General features: G+C 45.7%; 2 long non-coding RNA genes across 3 annotated transcripts; one reads left to right on the top strand and one right to left on the bottom strand.

The window, feature by feature from the left end:
• Positions 1-1,050: 1,050 nt before the first annotated feature.
• LOC116594909 lies at positions 1,051-17,952 on the bottom strand. Of its 2 annotated transcripts, none has more exons than XR_004287458.1 (4): positions 17,792-17,952; positions 10,772-10,964; positions 7,607-7,668; positions 1,051-1,779 (listed from the first exon to the last, which is right to left on the bottom strand). It is a non-coding gene; the product is annotated as an uncharacterized LOC116594909 (long non-coding RNA). The 2 variants fall into 2 exon arrangements; XR_004287457.1 differs by having other exon boundaries at positions 10,772-10,937.
• A 37-nt stretch (positions 17,953-17,989) lies between these two features.
• LOC116594908 lies at positions 17,990-19,431 on the top strand. The gene is made up of 3 exons (XR_004287456.1): positions 17,990-18,367; positions 18,496-18,654; positions 19,262-19,431. It is a non-coding gene; the product is annotated as an uncharacterized LOC116594908 (long non-coding RNA).
• Positions 19,432-19,673: the final 242 nt, after the last annotated feature.

Raw genomic sequence — 19,673 nt, 5'->3', positions numbered from 1 at the left:
GACCTGTGTTCTAGCCCCAGCCCAGCCTCCCCACTTGTCGCACGACCTCAGACAAACATCTTGCCCTCTCTGAGCTTCCGTGGTTTATTCAGTTTGAGGGAGTTGGAGGTAATTACTCGGGAAGTGCAGTCTAGCCCTGACGTTCTGGCCCTGAGACAGCTCTCCTTCTTGTGCTGGGCTGGCACTGCGAGCTGATGTGCGGGGCGGAACCTCGGGGCGAGAGAACAGGGTGTCCTTTGCCCCTTCCAGAAGCCTGCAAGCCAGGGCTCCCTCTTGTTCCCCGGGGGACTGTCTGCACTGCGCTGGACCCGTGGTACCAGGACATCCTGGAAAGTAGGCAAGAGCCACGCCCAAACTTCTGGCCTGACACGCACACGATGTACCACTGGCAGTAAGATTACTTTCCGTATCGACTGCTTCTCTGTTCCAGATCCCACTAACTGTGTTATATGTACTGTCTTATTTATTTCTCATGAAAACCCTCCCAAGTGGGTACCAGCTCATGTCTTTAATTTTGTCAAAAGCTTGAAGCCATGAGAGGCTCAGCAACCACCCACAGTCACAGTTAGTACATGATAAATCCAATTTTTATGAAAACGAGGAATAACCCAAATAAAAGTTTTTAAATCCCGCTTCTATCAGTCAGAGAAAGACAAATCCCATATGATCTCACTCACATGTGGAATTTAAGAAAGAAAACAGATGACTATATGGGAAGGGGGGAGAAAGGAGAGAGGGAAACAAACCCTAAGAGACTCTTGATGGAGGGTGGGGGTGGGGGTGGGGGATGGGCTGATGGGGGGTGGGCATTAAGGAGGGCACTTGCTGTGATGAGTCCTGGGTGTTGTATGTAAGGGATGAATCACTGAATCCCACTCCAGAAACCAATATTGCGCTGTATGTTAACTAACTCAAAGTTAAATAAAAAATAAAATAAAATAGAATAAAATCCTGCTTATAATATCAACAAAATCATACCATTCCTTTCAATCAATGTAACAAGAGGCAGGCAGAACCTTAAAAAAAGAAACCGATGCAACTGTTCACGAGGTAGCTTAGAAAAGGCTTTATTGAGTAAATGCTGCTCCTGAGTGGGAAGACGGCGCATGGTGACGATGCCAACGTTTACTTCTTCAATTTGCTTTTTTCCCCAGCTTTGTGATAAAATTGACACTGGGTGTAATTTACGGTGTACATGTGCTCATTCAATTCACATATATATTGCAAAATGTTTATCATCATAAGGGTAGTGAACAAATCCTTCACGTCACGTAATTACCATTTTGTTGTTATAGTGAAAACATTCAGGCTCTTCTCTGATAGGGACTTTCAAGGGTATAATACAGCCTTGTTGGCTATACTCAGCACGCTCCACGGGAGATCCCCAGAACGTGTTGGTCTTGTGACTAAGAGTTTGTGCCCTTTGACCAGCCCCTTTCTTCCACCCTCCCAGCCCCCGCACCGCCATTTCACTCTGTGTTTCTGTGAGTTGATATTTTTAGATTCCACTTATGTGAAATTGTATAGGATTTGTCTTTCTCTGTCTGACTGGTTTCATTTAGCATAAAGCCCTCGAGGTCCATCCATGCTGTCAAAAACCCAGGAACTCCTGTTTCCATATGGCTGAATAATAGTGCTTCGTCTACACCACATTTTCTTCATGCATTCATCTGTCAACGGACGTTCGTATCTCACTAAAGCTGGAGGAAGAAATTCACCAGACTTGCAGGGTAGCGGGTGTCCGTATCAACTTAAATCTTCAAGTACATTCTTTCACAACTATAGAATTCAACAACAACAAGAAGAAAACCACATGAACCCCTTGACATCAATATAGTCAGAAATCAGGGAAGAGCAAAACTTCAACTTTAAGTTTCTTTACTAAAAACTTTCTTTAAACTGTTTCAAGTGTCTTTACTGAAAAGACTCTTGATTTTCAAGGCTCTTTGTCTCTTGAGCTCTTGCCTCTGCCCTTTTCCGAGAGCAAAGTGAGGTCCGGAAATGCCTCTGTCAAGAAGAGGAGAGGAACGGAGAGCCGGGACTGAACTAAAATCATTCCCAGAGAGGTTGTGGCCATTAAGTGTGAAAATACCAGAACGGTGGCTTAGCACACCGTTCCTCCCAGTATTAACAAACACCCTACGATCCTCTGGTACGGGTGTCATGATTAATGAAGCCATATTGATGCATTAGTGTAACCCAAAGTCCCGACTTCCTTCATTTCGCCTTATGCTCTTTTTATTTTTCGGAGTCCCACCCAGGATACCCTGCTACATTTAGCCCTTGGAAGTCTTTTGGCTCCTCTTGGCTGGGACAGTTTCTCAGACCTTCCCCATGTTGATGACCTTGACAGTTTAGAGGGCCACTGATTAGGCAGTTGGGTAGGTCTGTGCTTCTGGAAGCCCCAGGGAGATGGGCGGGGAGCTAGGATTAGGTTAGACTAGGGTTATGGTTTTTTTGGAGGAAGACCACCGAGGGAGAGTGCCCTTCTCATCACATCATGTCAAGGGTACATACTGGCAACTTGACCAGTCCCTGGTGATACTAACCTGATCATTAGGCTGTTGGGTTCATCAGGTTTCTATGCTGTAAAAGTACCTTTTTCCTCCCTCTTTCCATACTATTCTCTCAGGGAGAAAGTGATGATGCATATCCCAAGCTTAAGATGCTCCTTGACATTGATATGTGGAATTCAAGAAACAAAACAGCGCATCACACGGGAAGAGAGGAAAAAATAAAACAAGGCGGAGTGGGGGGGGGAACAAACCGTAAGAGACTATTTTTTAAAAGATTTTATTTATTCATTTAACAGAAAGGGAGAGTACAACCAGGGAGAGTCGCAGGCAGAGTGGGAGGGAGAGGCAGGCTCTCTGTTGAGCCACGGGCCAGATGTGGGACTCGATCCCAGGACCGTAGAATCACGACCTGAGCCGAAGGCAGCCACTTAATGAACTGAGCCACCCAGGTGTCCCAAGAGACTTTTAAGCACAGGAAAGAAACTGAGGGTTGCTGGAGGGTTGCTGGAGGGGTGAAGGGATGGGGTAACTGGGTGATGGATATTAAGAGGGCATGTGATGTAATGAGGACTGACTGTTATATAAGACTGATAAATCGGGGCTCCTGGGTGGCTCAGTGAGTTAAAGCCTCTGCCTTCAGCTCAGGTCATGATCCCAGGGTCCTGGGATTGAGCCCCACATCAGGCTTTCTGCCTGGCGGGGAACCTGCTTCCTCCTCTCTCTCTGCCTGCCTCTCTGCCTACTTGTGATCTCTGTCTGTCAAATAAATAAATAAAATCTTAAAAAAAAAAAAGTCTGATAAATCACTGACCTCTGCCTCTGAAACCAAGAATACATTATACATTAATTGAATTAAAATAAAAAAATTAATTTAAAAAAGATACTCTTTGAGAGGGAGGAGGCTCAAGACCTTATTTGGAATTAATCTCTAGGGGAGATTTGTCTATCTTCGCTGTTTTTTCACTTAACTATGTATATCATTGTGGACTTATAGACATTTTACACTATGGGTTGCATTTTATTTTGTTCAAGTTGTCAGAAGGGCACTTTTTTTTTTTAAGATTTTATTTATTTATTTGACAGAGAGAGAGCTTGAGCAAGAGCAGGAACATAGCAGGGGGAGTGGGAGAGGGAGAGGCAGGCTCCCTGCTGAGCAGGGAGGGACTTGTGAGGCTCGATCAGAAGGACACTTTTAATGTTAATAACCATAATTCACGGTAAAGATGTGCACTTACAATTAAGTGTATAAGCACTACATAACACACACACACCCCTCTCCTTTACAAAGAAGGAACTACAGAAAAATAAACGGACAGACAAAAAATGGTAACTGACTCATAAATACAGAGAACAAACTGGTGTTGCCAGAGGGGACGGGAGTGGCGGATGGGCAAAACAGGGAAAGGGGATGAAGAAGTGCAAACTTCCAGTTATAAAATAAATAAGTCACGGGGGTGAAAAGTATAGCATAGGGATTATCGGCAGTAACATTTTAGTAACACTGACGGGTGGTGACCATGCTTACGCTGGGGAGCGCTACATAATGTACAGACCTGCCCACTCACTATGTTGTGCACCTGAAACTAACATGATGTTGTTTGTCAACCACACTTCGATTTTGAAAAAATAAAGAAGTAACTACAGGATATGCAAGGAGACATAGATTGCAGCCCGCCAACAGTAGAATTTAACACACTATCATTGTAAGATAGTTCATGCGAACAACAAAAAACAAGGATATAGAAGATCAGGGAGCATATCCTGAAATACTTACACCAAAAAAACCCAAGGAATGAAAATAAGTACATTAAAATTTACATCCAAAAGCCGGGGGGGGGGGGGGAAGGACAGAGTAAACCAAGGGACACCTAAAAAAATAATAAGGTAAAGGTAAAATAATAAATTTATGAGGTTGAGACTAAGAAAACAGTAGCTGTAACTAATAAATCAAAATCTTATTTTAAAAATATTTATTGAATAGACAAAACTCTACCTATTTAACCTAGATAAAAAGACAGGAAGCAGAAATAAGTAAAATGAAGCACAACAGTGGGACCCAATATTGGGAGAGACACAGTCATTCTGAGACCACTTGGAAGGCCAACTTCTTCACCCACCCCTTGGGGCTGCTGTCCTGAGGGTGTGGAGGCAGACGGAGGGAGGGAGGCGGCTGTTGGGTGTGCTGTGCCTGGTTGTTGTTAGTGGGAGGACAGAGGGGACCAGGCACTATCCTCCCCCATTCCCTGATGCACCACAGGGCTGTTATTTTCAAGGCTGGTGGGGAATGATACTTGAGCTTTACAGAGCCAGGCTGGGGACAAACATCAGGAAAATTCCAGTGCAGGCTCTTAAGGACGGGATCTGCAAAACTAATCCGAGAAGATTTTTCCTAAGTTTAGCCTGGATCTCAGAGAGGAAGGCCTGGCAGAGCCAGGAGACAGCAGGGAAGATGCCCAGAGGAAAGGCGTAGAGTTTCTCGGCAACCTGCCCTCCGACCTACCACGAAGGACAGGGGCAGCCCACCCGCCGCCCCCTACACAACCCAGCGAGGTGTGGTGACCTCTCAGAAGGAGGGTTTGGGAGGAGGAGGAGCAGCTGCACGGGCTGGTGCTGAAGTTTGCCCCACTTACTCCCATCCTCTGACGTCTCCAGTAGGGAGAGCGCGTACATAGGGAAGCTGTACTCCCCAGTGTGTGCGGAGACGCGCTTCCCGCAGCACAAGGGCGGCACTAGGATCTGACTGGGACAGGTGCAGCTCAGACCCCCTTCAAGGAGTCCCCGGGGCATCCAACTGCAGGGAGCATGCGCAGCGGAGCATACCTGAGCTGGGGACCCCCAGCCAGGGACAGGAGAAGGCTGGGCTGCTTTCTGCCAGAAGGAAGCCTCCTCTAATGGAAAGTGCTTGCTCCAGAGCTCCGGGCTGGGCTGGCAGAGATGCTTAGGTCTGCACAGTGATGGCTCCCTGTCTGTGCCCAGTCCGGCTTCTCTCTGGTCCGTACTTTAACTGGTGGCCCTCTGCAGTAGAACTTGCCCCGTCACTGTCTCAGCTGCTGCTCCTCTAAGAGCCCAATCTGCAAAATGTGGCTCCAGGGATTATGAAAATTCAAGCTCAGGGGGTATCGTAAGAAAGAGAGCCTCCAGGCAGCGTGACCACAGCCAGAAGCACAGCCCCGCCACTATGTGACACGAAGGCGGACGACTGCACACTATGGCACCCAAGCCCCTGACTCGGGGGCTGCTGTGGACCAGGCTCCTGTGTGGCTCTGGGAACGGATACCCCTGCATGGAGTCACTCGGGGAGATGTATAGTGCCAGGGGGAATATCAGATTTGCTGAGCTGCCCGAAGTGTTGGGGGTGAATGAAAAGTGAGCCTGTTTGTTCAGTTTCTAAGGCAGGACACCGTCTCTGTCTCTCATGAGACTCAAACAGAGAGGTGCCAAACCTAGAAGACAGGAATTCCAGTCGTGGGCAGTCAACAAACATTAAGTAGCCTCTCCTCTGTGGATTTCCATAAGGTTCCAAACTCCCCAAGAAACTCTTTAGGGCGACACTGGCAAAAGGAACGGAATAAATGTTAAACAGCCTCTGCAACCGAGACCACCTCCCTAGTCCCCCCGGGGGAACATCCTGGGAAAGTGCCTTCTCATACTGAGCTCAACAGCAGACAGCTCCGTTACCCGATTCTCCCACCGCAGTAAGCTATTTCACAAGGTCACTTTTAATAAGCCGGGATCGCTTTCCCGCCCTGTTCTAATTCCAGCTTACATTCTCAACTTTTCCACACTACGTGAGGCGTGGTCCTCCCTAGTCCGCAGTCTAGTGTTTCTATGGGGACATGAATTCTTCAATAACACCTGTCTTTTACTTTTAAGACACCCAAGGTCTTTTACTGCCAAGTCACAATAAAGCATAGCCCGGAAGCTGATGTCACCTGCAGTCAGCCCACACTGCCGTGGCCTTGGCCATCACCTTCACTCGTCTCCCTGGCAGGGAGATGCTGCCTCCATTGGCTGCGGGAATAAATTCTCGCTTCTTCCTGTCTCTGTGTCTGCTAGGCACCACTCGCCCTTGCGCCCATGACAGTCCGCGTATGCATCGTTTGCGCTCGTTCCAGCACTCACGTGGTGGCCGCAGACAAGGCAGGGACAGCAGGCATCTGGAGTTTCCATCATCTGTGGGGGACCCGGGCTCGGCCTCCCACTGCCAACCCTAGCCCGACAGGAGACTCCCTAATTATAGGAATGGTGTCTGTATGCTCAGCTGTCGAGAAATGAACATTGCCTCAGCCACCTCCGTTCCCACTAGGAGCACCCTCCCTCTGTTCCGTGTCTGGCCCCGGCTTCTGGCCTGGAGTTTAACCGAATGTAAAAAGAAGGGGATCGGAGCAGTAGGGTCTCCGAGATCTCTTGGCTGGCATTCTCCAAACCACCTCCTGCCTCATAAAGACACCCTCCACTCTGTACGTACTGGCAAGGAGAGGGAGCGAGCATGATGTGGGAGGCTGCGTGATATCAGTGAAATGACCCAGAGAGGCTACAGTCAGAAGGCATGTGGTTAATCGGGAGCCGCTCAAGGGCTACCTTGTCTCTCCCAGCTGCAGCTTTGGGCTGAGATCAAATCCCGATGTCACAGCTGCAGGCTCTGTGTGAGCTTCGGGGGCTGGGCAGCCAGGGTCCCTGATCATTTTTGCACATCCTTTGACCACTTCCTAGGCTCACTTTGTCCAGAAGTTCCTCAGATGAAGAGCTTCTGTTCCAGCCAGCCATGTGTGTCTGCCCCGAGGAGCTCAGCATGCAGGGGTCATGCCCAGACACTGCATGCTTCTTAGCTTGTCACAGATGCCCTGAGCCACAACCTTCCATGGTATGCAGAGTTGGAAGTCCCCTTTAATGCAGATAAACACCCTCATCCTGCAGATGGGAAAACTGAAGTCTAGGGGAGACATCAAAGTTCACACTAGGAGTCAAGGGCACAGCTGGGCCAGAAACTACCGATCCTGGTACTATGTTTTTTCTCTTTCCATAGGATACTCACTAACCCTGGAAGACGGGTAGCCTTTCAAAAAAGACTTGTGGATCATTCATTTTACCTGGACCAGAAATCAAGTTCAGAGCAGGCATTCCATGCTGATGGGAAGACTCAAGCCAAAGCCTAGAATCAAAGATAATGTTGGTTTGGGTAGAAGAGAAGAAGTCAGCTCCACAAAATGCCAAGTCAGCCATTATCACGAGGTATTTCGTATCATTTTAGTGTCCTCCCAATGATCTTTCTGCTCTTTTCTTGCCCATTTACTCCTCCCCAGGCAGACACCTTTGCTCAGATGCTTGGAGTCTTTCTCAAGCAAGAAAGGTCCTAGGAGACCAAGTCACTCGTTTCACACAGTACCTGAGACAGAGGCCAATGGCAGATGGAATTGCCCAAAATCAGTGCTGGGAAACCAGCCTCACACACCCTGGAAACCAGTCTCACAGACCCTAGCGAAAAAGGAATCATGTTATGTTTTCATTTCTACTTCTTTAATTATGGGTGAGGTTTTATTTATTTTCATAGATGAACTATTCACTTGTATTATTTTCTTTGTAGACCATATATTCCTGGTCCGTGCTCATTGTTCTGTTTGGGCACCTGTTTTCTTTATTATGTTGTAAACAACCTTTTGATATATTACAGAATATATATTCCCATCATATGCGTTTACTCATATTTTCCCAATTTCTAATTGTTTTTCCTACTGAATGATTGATTTTTGCCTTACAGAAGTTTTTCATTTGTAGGTGGTTAGCTGTATCAAGTGGCTTCTAGAAGATCATCCCCATGTCAGTATTATATGAGAATGAAGATATGTTTTCTCTGAATATTTTAATTTTTTATACTAATTAATTTATTTGACAGAGATCACAAGTAGGCAGAGAGGCAGGAGGGGGTGGGGTGGGGAAGCAGGTTCCCTGCTGAGCACAGAGCCCAGTGGGGTTCGATCCCAGGACCCTGAGACCATGACCTGAGCCAAAGGCAGAGGCTTTACCCACTGAGCCACCCAGGCACCCCTCTCTGAGTATTTTCATAGCTTAAATCCTTAATCATTTAAAATTTATTTTGAGTTAATGGTTGAGACAGAAAACTAGTATTTCCCCCCTGAATTGCTGACAATCTGTTTTGACATCATGTACTGAGTTTTCCAACATTTCTGTGGTGATGTGGAATTCTGCCTTTATTATCTGTAAACTCCCATAAGCACTGAGTTTCTCTTTTCCTCTGTTGATATGTGTGTGTATTCCCCCCCCCAATTCCTGTATGTTCTAATTATGTTGATACATTTATGATAATCTTTGTTGCATTAAAATGTGTCACTTAGGGGCACCTGAGTGGCTCAGTGGGTGAAGCCTCTGCCTTTGACTCAGGTCATGATCTCAGGGTCCTGGGATCGAGTCTCACATCGGTCTCTCTGCTCAGCAGGAAGCCTGTTTCCCCCTCTCCCTCTGCCTGCCTTTCTGCCTACTTGTGATCTCTTTCTCTCTGTCAAAAAAAAAATATTTTTTAAGATTTTATTTATTAACCCACTGAGCCATCCAGACACCCCTAAATAAAAATGTTTTTATAAAAATTAAAAATAAATAAAATGTGTCACTGGGCTTACTGTGGTCATCATTTCACAGTGTATATTTATAACAAATTGTTAAGTTGTACACCTGAAACTAATATAATGTTACATGTCAATTATACCTCAATAAAAATAAAATAAAAATTCCTGACAGTGTCTAGCTCGAGGCAGTGGGGAGAAATGTGTGTGGGGGAGAAGGTAGCTCATTCTCCCATGATAATTTATTATCAGTTTTTTGTCCTGGCAAATCTTAAGTGCTTACTTTACTAGGTGATATTTACAACAATTTTAAATAATTTATCGACCCCAACTATAGGTTATTTCTTCACAATGTCTCAAATTCATAGCATAAGAAATAGCATGTCTGTTTTTGTGAATGGAATCTTTTCTTTTACTGTGCTTTTTCACTGGTTATTGATTGTTAAAAAGTTACTTGATCTATGGTATACAGTAATTTATTATTTAAAATGTCCTTGAGAGCACTAGAAAAGCAGGAAACACACAGTAGGGCCATTTCAGAAGTCTTCTCTCAAGGGTAGATTGCACAAAGAATCAAAAGTATAATAAAGATAAAGAACTTTTAAAAACAGACTGAAAACTTTCCAACAATTTTGTGGATGGACTTAACAGCTGATTTGGGACTTGCCCTGTCTCTTCATAAATAGGTTTCTACTTAAAACAGGGCATATGTTTTCAAAAAATAAATTGCAATAGGGAAGTCCAATGACAAGATTTTGAGCACATTACAGAACATGTTCAATGGGCTCTAAAAACTAAACAAACTCTTGATTAAAAAAAAAAAATGACCTTCAAAATTAAACCAAGGGCTGAAGTTCTCCTGCTGAGAGTCTGTAATCTATGGGTTAGGAGACCTTGAGATGTTGTGATCAGGAGAGCCACTGGAAAAACCAATGTCTCATGAAGACCGAGATGTAGAAGGGTGGTTGACCAAAATCTGCTTGATGTAGTGTCTTTCAGAGAGAACTCAGTACCCAATCCTGTCCTTTCCTTAACTATCCTCACTGAACACAAGTGCTGGTCCATCATACCCAACCCAGGATTCTTCAGTCTTGGCACTAAAAACATTTTGTGTCAAATCCTACTTTTTTGTGGGGGTTAGGACTTTCCTGTGCGCTGTAGGATGTTTGGCAGCCTTCCTGGCCTCTCCCAGACTAAATGTCTCCAGGAATTGCCCAGGGTCCTCAGCAGAGTAAAATTGCTCTGGTTGAGAACAGAACATTGGATCCCTCCAAATACTAAAAACACTCAAATACTGTAGGTTTCTAAGAAGCCTAAGTCCTTTCCCATGCCTTAGCCTGTGTGTTCCTTTAGGAAGATTATCACCAGTTTTCCTGGCTGTCTGTTAAGCTCTGTGGCTGTCAGCATCACACCCAGCTTGTAGGCCCCATGAAATTGTCAGTTGATCTATTTTTTCCCAAACATTCCCTGTGGCAGAAATTGTTTTGCAGTTTTTTTCCAATAATTTGAGCACCTTTGCAGAGTAGTCTTTGAGATTTTTTTTTTCCTATCCCAGGAGGGTTCTCCTTAGTTGTCTTTTTCTATGAATCGTTCTGGGAATTACTAGTTGTAAATTAGCAAATTATTCGGCTTATAGTTCAGCTTTTTGCTCTCATGGAGCTACCAACTTGTACTTACTTGTTTACCACCAAAATCTGCATTGTTTTAAAGAGTGCCTATAGTCTTGAGTTTTTCCACGCTCTGTTCCAAATAAACTCTGTTTTTAGGGGAAGAGCTTCAGAGGTCTCTGTTGATGCAGACTGCCTCTTACCCTGGACAACATCTCTGGGCTACTTCTATGGAGCTATGTTGGAGATAGTGTTCAGTGTGGCTTGTGAGTAAAGAAACCAGAAAATAGGTCATTGTTTGACACCACCCTCCACCAGACACCCAGAGTTCTCTAGTACCACCCAGTTGTTGCTGAGACGAGGAACTGGATACCATCTCTTTGGAGTCTTTGCACACCCCAGGGATAGAGCAATGAATGTCACTATAAGCTTAGATACACTTGAGCCACTTTCCAGGACCTTGCAGACTCTGTTCTAGCCATCCATGTGTGTCTGTCCCCGGGCTTGTAACAGATGCCCTGAGCCACAGCCTTACACTTACATTTCAACTTTGGAGTTGAAATCCCTGTTCAAAGTGTCAGAAAACTGTCTCCATCTTACAGATAGGAAAAGGAGTTAGGAGTTTAGGAGTTAGGAGCAGAGCTGGGAAAGAAAACTATCTGTTCTGATTCCAAATCATTTTTCTTTCCATAGGATGTAGGCCAAGGCAAGACTGGACACATTGGCATGCCTAACCCTGAATGAAAGCATAGGTTATACTTTCCAGTAGCAATTGCTACTTTTCCAGTAGCAATTCCAGACCAATAGAATAATATAAGTGAAAGTGTATAATTAAAATTCATGTCTAAATTGCAGCATTGTTTGTAAGAGCTAAATATTAGAAATGACCTAAGTGCCCACACACGGGAAGGAGAGTGATTGGATTAATGGTGATATGTGAACATGGTGAAGTATTATGCAGCTGTAACAAGGAACATGGATGAAATATTTACCTTCACTTTTATTCTTTATTTCTTTTTATGGTTTGGAATTACTGTGTGGTATTCTTTTAGATCTCCTCAAGGACTCCATTTAGTATTTCTTGTAGGTCATGTCTAGTAATGTTGAAATCTTTCAGTTTTTGTTTTTCTGGGAGTGTCTTAATTTCTTCTTCACTTTTGATAGGTAGTTTTGCTGGGTATAAAACTCTTGGAGATGAACAGTACTCCAAATACAAGTGATAGAGAGGAGTGGACTTTGTTCTACTAGCTGATCCAAATTAGCACCCCAGTGAATGTCCCTGTCCTCCATCCTGCTCCTGTATGACTTAATGTGGGGCTTGTACTTTCTCCCCATCATTTCTTCTTCCATGGACTTAAGGAAGTTTGTGCAGGAGATTTCTACCATGATTTTTCTCATCTTATTTCTCTATGTTAAATTGTCTGGGCCTAGGCTTTTATGGAGCTAAGGCAAGAGATAGTTAGGGGCACAGGTTGGGTTAGCTGTTAAGTGTGTGCCTTCAGCTCAGGTCATGATCCCAGGGTCCTGGGATTGAGCCCTGCATTGGGCTCTCTGCTAAGTGGGAAGCCTGCTTCTCCCTTTACCTCTGCCTGCCCCTCCATCCGCTTGTGCTCTCTCTTTCTCTGTCAAATAAATGATTAAATTTTTTTTTAAAAGAGAGATAATTTTCTGTACATCTTTCATGATATTTGTACAGTTTGTGTTTTCTATCTATTCTTAAAGCAACAAGGTAATGTATTCTGTTACATTTTCTATGTATTCTGTTACATTTTCTATGTTTCTGTGTTTTGCACTGAATTGGCAAAACACTAAAATTCCCCTCTTTTATTCTTTGGGCATATTATTTCCTCATTCTCATATGAAATTTTACACATCTTAATATTTTCCAAGCCTTTTCTTGATTTTTTCCAGAAGGAGCTCTTCCTTCCCCTATCAAGATGTCATACCAAAGATTTAGTCACCAATCATACATTTTTTGCTTTTGAAAGCATTAATTGGGGTGCCTGGGTGGCTCAGTGTGTTAAATCCTCTGCCTTTGGCTCAGGTCATGATCCCAGTGTCCTGGGATAGGGCCCCACATCGGGCTCTCTGCTCAGTGGGGAGCCTGCTTCCTCCTCTCTCTCTGTCTACTTCTCTGCCTATTTGTGATCTCTGTCAAATAAATAAATAAAATCTTAAAAAAAAGAAATCACTGATTGCTTCTTTCATTTTTATCAATACATTCATTTTTAATTTTGAAATGTCCCCGCCCAACCTCACTGACTTATATTCTAATATGAGTATTATTATCTTGTGCTATTTTTGGCTTGCAATTACCTGGTTGTTTTTGCAAATCTTCAGCCCCTTAGTTTTATCTGTACCTTCTGCACACAGGATAGACAAAGGTTTTGTTCTTTGACCCATAAATAGGATTAATGCTGTCAGATCTTTCCTTCTACTAGTCAGCTTGGGATAGAGTGGTGTCTGAGATATTCTTGAGGAAATGGTGGGAAGGAGTGCATATATAATTAGAGCACAGTAGGCACTGTAGGCAATTATAGTTCAGGAACATTTCAACCTAATCTGTTCAGGTCTCTGCCCAAGGGAAATATTGCCCCTCAGCTCTTGATATTATCACCCTTGAAGCACACACATGACCTTGGTAGGCGCTCAGAATGGCTCGGTGAAACCATGTAGCTCCCGTGCCTTATGTCTGACAACTTTGTAATTTTTAATCTATGTTCTTTACATAAAAACTTTGTTACTCTTTCCCTTTTTATCTTACACATGGCATTCCCTATAGGTAGATTAGTATTTCAGTATAGAGCGATTAGAAATAGGTCTTCAAGCCACCCTTCCTCCAGAATCACCCCCCATGGTGTTCTGAATGCATACAAGGTCACTATTGTCACAGGTCCTATGGTCTGCCCACAAGCCTAGTTTTCATGGGTCAAAGCAAAGAAATGCTCTTTGGACTATTCAGGACCTTTTCACATTTGGAGAAACATGCACTTCTCTAGATAAGTTGGAAATATTCTCTTTGCGTCCTCCGTCAATATATTAATAAATTCATTGATGGTGGCAAGCAGTCTTCACAGACTGCTGGGCTATAGCTCTTTACTATTTATGCAGGAAATTTTTTTTGTTAAAAGTTAATTTTGTTGTTTAGGTAGATTAATTGAAAATAACTCACTAAGGAAATCACCACTCTTCCTTCTTTATCCAACACTCATTCCCATCACCATTAAAACATGTTAAGTTCCTCCCATCCTTTGAAAATGTCTCTGGAACTCCCCTTGCCAGCAAGTATGGCCCAGACTCCCACTTCATTGCAAATTCAGATTTCTTTTCTTTTTTTTTTAAGATTTTATTTATTTATCTGACAGACAGAGATCACAAGTAGGCAGAGAGGTAGGCAGAGAGAGATGAGGACGCAGGCTCCCTGCTGAGCAGAGAGCCTGATGTGGGGCTCAATCCCAGGACCCTGGGATCATGATCTGAGCCGAAGGCAGAGGCTCTAACCCACTGAGACACCCAGGCGCCCCACAAATTCAGATTTCTTGAAAGCACTACTCTGTTCTCTATTCTCCAACTGACAGCTCAACACAGCAAATGTATTAATCTTCTGTAATTAAAGTTAATAGCAGCAGCTGAAGAAAGTAAAGATTTGGGCACATGTTAGTCTTTTTTTTTTTTTTTTTAGATTTTATTTATTTATTTGGAAGAGGGAGAGAGAGCACAAGAGAGAGTGAGGGATAGAGAGAGAAGCAGCGGGGCCGGGGGCGGGGTGGGCGGAGGCAGAGGGAGAGAGAGAGAAGGAGGCTCCCCGTTAATTAGGGAGCAGGTCTCTGGGCTCAATCCCAGGACTCTGGGCTCATGACCTGAGCCAAAGGCAGACACTTTACTGGCTGAGTCACCCAGGTGCCCCCACAAGTCAATCTTTATCATGATGAACCTCATAGCCAGTTTTGTAATTGGTGCATAGAGTTTGCTTCTTGAAATTGTCTTTATTTGGCTTCCATAAAGTTGCATTGTCTTCAGTGTCTTTCTACCTCTATGACTATTCCTTCTCGGGTAAAATAGAATGTTATCTCAAGCCCATTTTGAAACAAGGAGATGGACAGGGTTAAATTGCTGATGGAGTATTTAAATGATGGCATTATGGAAGGACTAGTTTTTATAACCTGAAGTAAGTCTTTTCTCTCTGGGCTGAATTTCTTCTGTAAATACAGAAGGCTTAGCATGGTGACCTATGAGTGTTAATAAAGACTTGCTGGAGCTTATAGGGGAAGACAAAGGCCTCTGATATTGTGTCCCTGTATAGACCCTGAGGACTATGTCCCCTACTAAGCAGGACTGAGGAAGTTGGCATTTATTGATAGGCTAAGAAGGGGCAGTGCCTTTTGTGACTTCAGCCAACCCCTGGCACATACAGTCAAGGAAGGCATATGTGAGAAACTCAATTCAGCTCTCAGCCGAGGTTTTCCTGGCAAGATGAAGTCCAATATCATTGTCCTTTTTCTGCTCCTCATTTTCAAGAAGCAAGTAGCTATGATGGGACTCAGTGGTGAGTGTAGGAGGTGGGCTTGGAGAAAAGCTTTCAAGGAGAATCCTTTTAAGGATATTCTGGGTGCTAGCAGAGAACCTATTCAGACACATATTCTTCTTGTTGATGGGAACTAATTCCCTGCAATCCAAGCCACAGCCCTTTAGGAAACATCATGAGTTGGTGGAAGAGTAAGAGATGGAAGGGAACTTTGGAGATTATTAAGCCCAAACATCCTTATTATCAGTCACCAGATGGATCATACAGATTTCCACAGAGAAGGTCCACAGTCTTCTGGACAAAAATGCCAACACTAGGCTGGCTCCAGAGGGAGTTCTTATACCCTCACTTTAAAACAAGTGTATGACAATGACCATAATCAGATACATCCTATCCTAATCAAGATCAAGGATGTGGTCCACATGCAATGATATGCCAGGCTAATATCAAGGTAGAGAACCACTCCATCATCTCCAACATGGCGGACACCAAGATACATCCCAAGAAAATGACTGTATCCAGCCCAAACAACAAGTACTTGACATCAATCATAATCACCCATAAAATCCTAATCAGGATGAAGGAGGGAGCCAGTATGTGAATAGAGCAGCAGTTCTGTCCACAGAGCATATACAGAGCACTGCACCTAGACACACCCCCACATGTGTGTGCGGCCTTCCCCACTTCTTTTTATGGTTTTCGGTCAGCCTCTCACTAGCCCCGATTGGTCTCACTGTCTGAGATACCACACCGTCCAAAAATTGACCCAGGGAGAGGACTGACCACAAAGAGATCGCTCTGAGTTGGGTGAAACAAAATAAGCTCTTTTTATGAAGTTGTTAGGTCAAATAGTGACCCTTATTTTGGCGATGGAGCTTTCAAGTAGCATCAGATGCCCTCTGTATCTCAGTGAGTGCTGTGCCTCTGGTTTTCACACCTATGCAAGCTCCCTGGCCTCCAGGCCACCTCCCAGCCAGGAAGGGTTGCCAGTAGGGAGAGTCAGATTGCCACGAAGCTCTCTCCTTCTGCCCAGATGCACCTGTTCTTCGTGAATAAACACCTGATGGACCGTTACACGCCTTTGGTAAGTTTCAAAGTTCTGACAACATTTGATCGTATCCTAACAGCTTGTATGGAGGGACAGCCCTTCCTTCCCCCTTCTGGAAAGGATTACTTCTGCAGTAGGGACTCCACAGAAGCTTGCTAGTAAAGTAACTAAGTGAACTTCTAACCCTGTACCATTATATTCTTTTTTTGTTTTTAAGATTTTATTTATTTATTTGACAGAGAGAGATCACAAGTAGGCAGAGAGGCAGGCAGAGAGAGAGAGAGAGGGAAGCAGGCTCCCTGCTGAGCAGAGAGCCCGATGCGGGACTCGATCCCAGGACCCTGAGATCATGACCCGAGCCGAAGGCAGCAGCTTAACCCACTGAGCCACCCAGGTGCCCCCCATTATATTCTTTTATCATTAACGAATAAATAATTTTTTACATACTCTACTGCTGATGTAGAGATGATTGTATGAGTTTCCCTTTATTTCTTAGTAAGGAGTATTCCACTGGATGACTTTTGAATGTTAAAACAACCATATATGGTGGAAATAGGTCCCCACCTGTTCATGAAACATTACCATTTTTATATATGACAAAATTCACTAGTTAATATTGTGCTTAGGATTTTTGCCTTATGTTTATACAAAGATTGGCATATAGTTTCCTTTGCATGTCATAGCTTTGTCATGTTTTAGCAGCATAAAACTGCAGTGAATATCAAGGTTCTTTGAAAACAGAAATGTCATGAGTGGGTGCGTGGGACTGTGAAGAAAAATCTTGAGAATAAAAGTGCAGACACTTGAAGTTACTGCCCTGTTACACCATCGGAAAGGATCTGTTTTCCTAAATTTGGACTGAACTTCACAGAGAACAGGCCAAGCTAGAGCTAGAAAGGAAGATGCACAGTGGAAAAATGCCAGGAGGTAGCTAGGAGATGGTGCTGGAAAGAAAGGAACAAGTGGGCAGAGTTGATGCTCTGGGGACTGACCCTTTTTAGAGGCTCTCTGCCTCCCACAGGTGGTACCCAGTCTTCTGTGAGTATCCACACAGATGTTTCTCCCTGTTACTTTCTTTCTTTCTTTTTTTTTTTAAGATTTTATTTATTTCTTTGACAGAGATCACAAGTAGGCAGAGAGGCAGGCAGAGAGAGAGGGGCAAGCAGGCTCCCTGCTGAGCAGAGAGCCCAATTTGGGGCTTGATCCCAGGACCCTGGGATCATGACCTGAGCCGAAAGCAGAGACTTAACCCACTGCGGCACCCAGGCGCCCCCTCCCCGTTTCCTAAGATGGGTACGTTCTTTGCCACAGGACACTTAGGGGAGGGCAGGGAGAGCTAGCAGGGGCTCGGGGCCTGGGCATCCCGTTCCAAAGTGACCTCCAGTTAGACCTGCTCAGCAAACGATGTGTATACAAAGTCCTCAAGGCATAAAGTCCTCGAGGCCAACATTCATACGACGTTGAGTTCTGTCCCCCATGCCCAACGCATTGATAGTCTCCATAAGCCTAGCTGTTACCTTGCCGATAGCGCCTTTTCTTGCCTTGTCCTTGAGCCCGTGTCCGTTTCAAACGCTCCTTTGTTCAAGGCAAGCGCTTCCGACGTACCCATTGCTGAGATCGGCCGCATTAAACGGTTCTGGATACACAGCGCGAAGGGCGGAGTGTGTGTGACCTCATGATCGCCCGGGGAAAGCCGGGCCCCTCCTACCGCCCCCAAATCCACTCCACAAAGGAGGAAGAATTAAGGGCCAGGCCAGCCCCGACCCTCCCTGAAAAAGAGGGAGCCCTCGTGGGCTTTCGGAACTTCGGGCGACGGGTTACTGCCCGGCGTCTCCTGGGGTGGTAGGAAGGAAAACTGCCGCTACTTACTTCCAACTTCGCGGGAGGCGCCCGTGACCTTGGACCCCGGGCACCACAGCGCCCCCTGCCGGCGGGCCCCCGCCACTGGTGATATAAGCCAAGCATCACCCCGCACGTTGAGCAAACGCTCGGCGGCGCCATGAAGCTGCTGGGCCCGTCCGCGCTCTTCGCGATGCTGGTCCTCCTCCTCGGCCTCCACACGGCGCAGGCCGGATGGGGGAGGCGGCGGAGGGGTGCGTGTACCCGGGTGGCCGGGGCGGGGGAACTTTCCTCGGAGCGGGTGGGGGCGCCCTGGCGGCCGCGCTGCCTGTGGCCAGGACGCTCCGGGGCTCCCGGCTCACGCTGTGGCATTTCTCCTCAGCTGAGAAGAAACCTGGCTATTGTCCAGAGTTTTTTCTTGATTGCCCTTTCCACCTTTTACCTCTGTGCCGGCGCGACGGAGGCTGCAGGGGGGACGAGAAGTGTTGCTTCTACAACTGCAGGCAGCAGTGTATGGAGCCGTGGTTCACCTTGGATTGAGGTGAGCCCCTCCCCCACCCCCACCCCCACCCCCCACCCCGCCCCACCGCCCCACCGCAGCCCCTTCCGCGGCTCTGGGCTGTGCCCCCGGAATGTTCCAGAAGAACAAGGTGGCCCGGAGGGAGTCGAGAACTGGCAGTGCCCGGAGAAATGTTTGAGATCAGAGCTTTACCACCGGGGTCTGCCTTGAAATTTGGCCCGCGGGTCGGGCCATAGCGAGGGAGGCCCAAGACCCCTTCCTGAGGAGAAGGCACGGTGCCATTTTCTGTCGTGGGCATCCTCCATTCAACGGGGTCACGGGGCCGGCCGGACAGGAGGATCGCAAGCCCCTCAACCGTTAGGGAAGTTTTCTTAGGGCTATTTTCAACTGTTCTTGTATTTTTTTCTTGCAGCTTGTCATCATGAGTCCCTTTCCTCTATGAGATTCTAATTCCTGAGGGTGGCTCTCCTAGAATTCCCCGGGCCCTGTCCCTGATTCCTGGGCAGCGCATCGCAGGGCTCCCGGGAGGACAGTACCCAGCGGGTCCAGACCACCGCGGCGGGTCGGGGGAGCTTGGGACCCGCGGTTTGCACCTTCCCGCATCTCTGACTCCCTCCTCTCTCCCCAGGTAAAAGCCCTTCTTCACCAGACCTGAGAAGACCCCTCTGGCAGGCTCAGACTTGGATAACCGATCCCCAGTTCCTCCATGCTCTCCCCACTGCCCACGCTTTCTTATAGCAAGAGTTAAATGCTTTTTGACCTGAGAACCACACAAAGAAATAAAGGGTTATATATTTAAAACTACCTGAAAAATCTAAGACTGTTCACTATCCACCCAACCCCGTCTCTCTGTCTTTCAGGCTTTTGGGGGGGCATCCTTTAGAGTTTGGGGTTACTGGTTCACAGTTAATTTTGGTTGGTTGTGGTACTCCTCTTTTTCTGATGTTTCTCTCTTTCAATGTCTCCTGACCCTCAGATTTTCTGTTGGTCAGACTCCAGGGGAATCTTTGAGTCCTGTCTTCTGTGTGTGGATTCTATGA

This window comes from Mustela erminea, chromosome 7 (assembly GCF_009829155.1).
Source record: "Mustela erminea isolate mMusErm1 chromosome 7, mMusErm1.Pri, whole genome shotgun sequence".
Classification (NCBI taxonomy): domain Eukaryota; kingdom Metazoa; phylum Chordata; class Mammalia; order Carnivora; family Mustelidae; genus Mustela; species Mustela erminea.
Note: the sequence above shows the minus strand (reverse complement) of the source record. Positions and strands in the feature narration are given on the sequence as shown.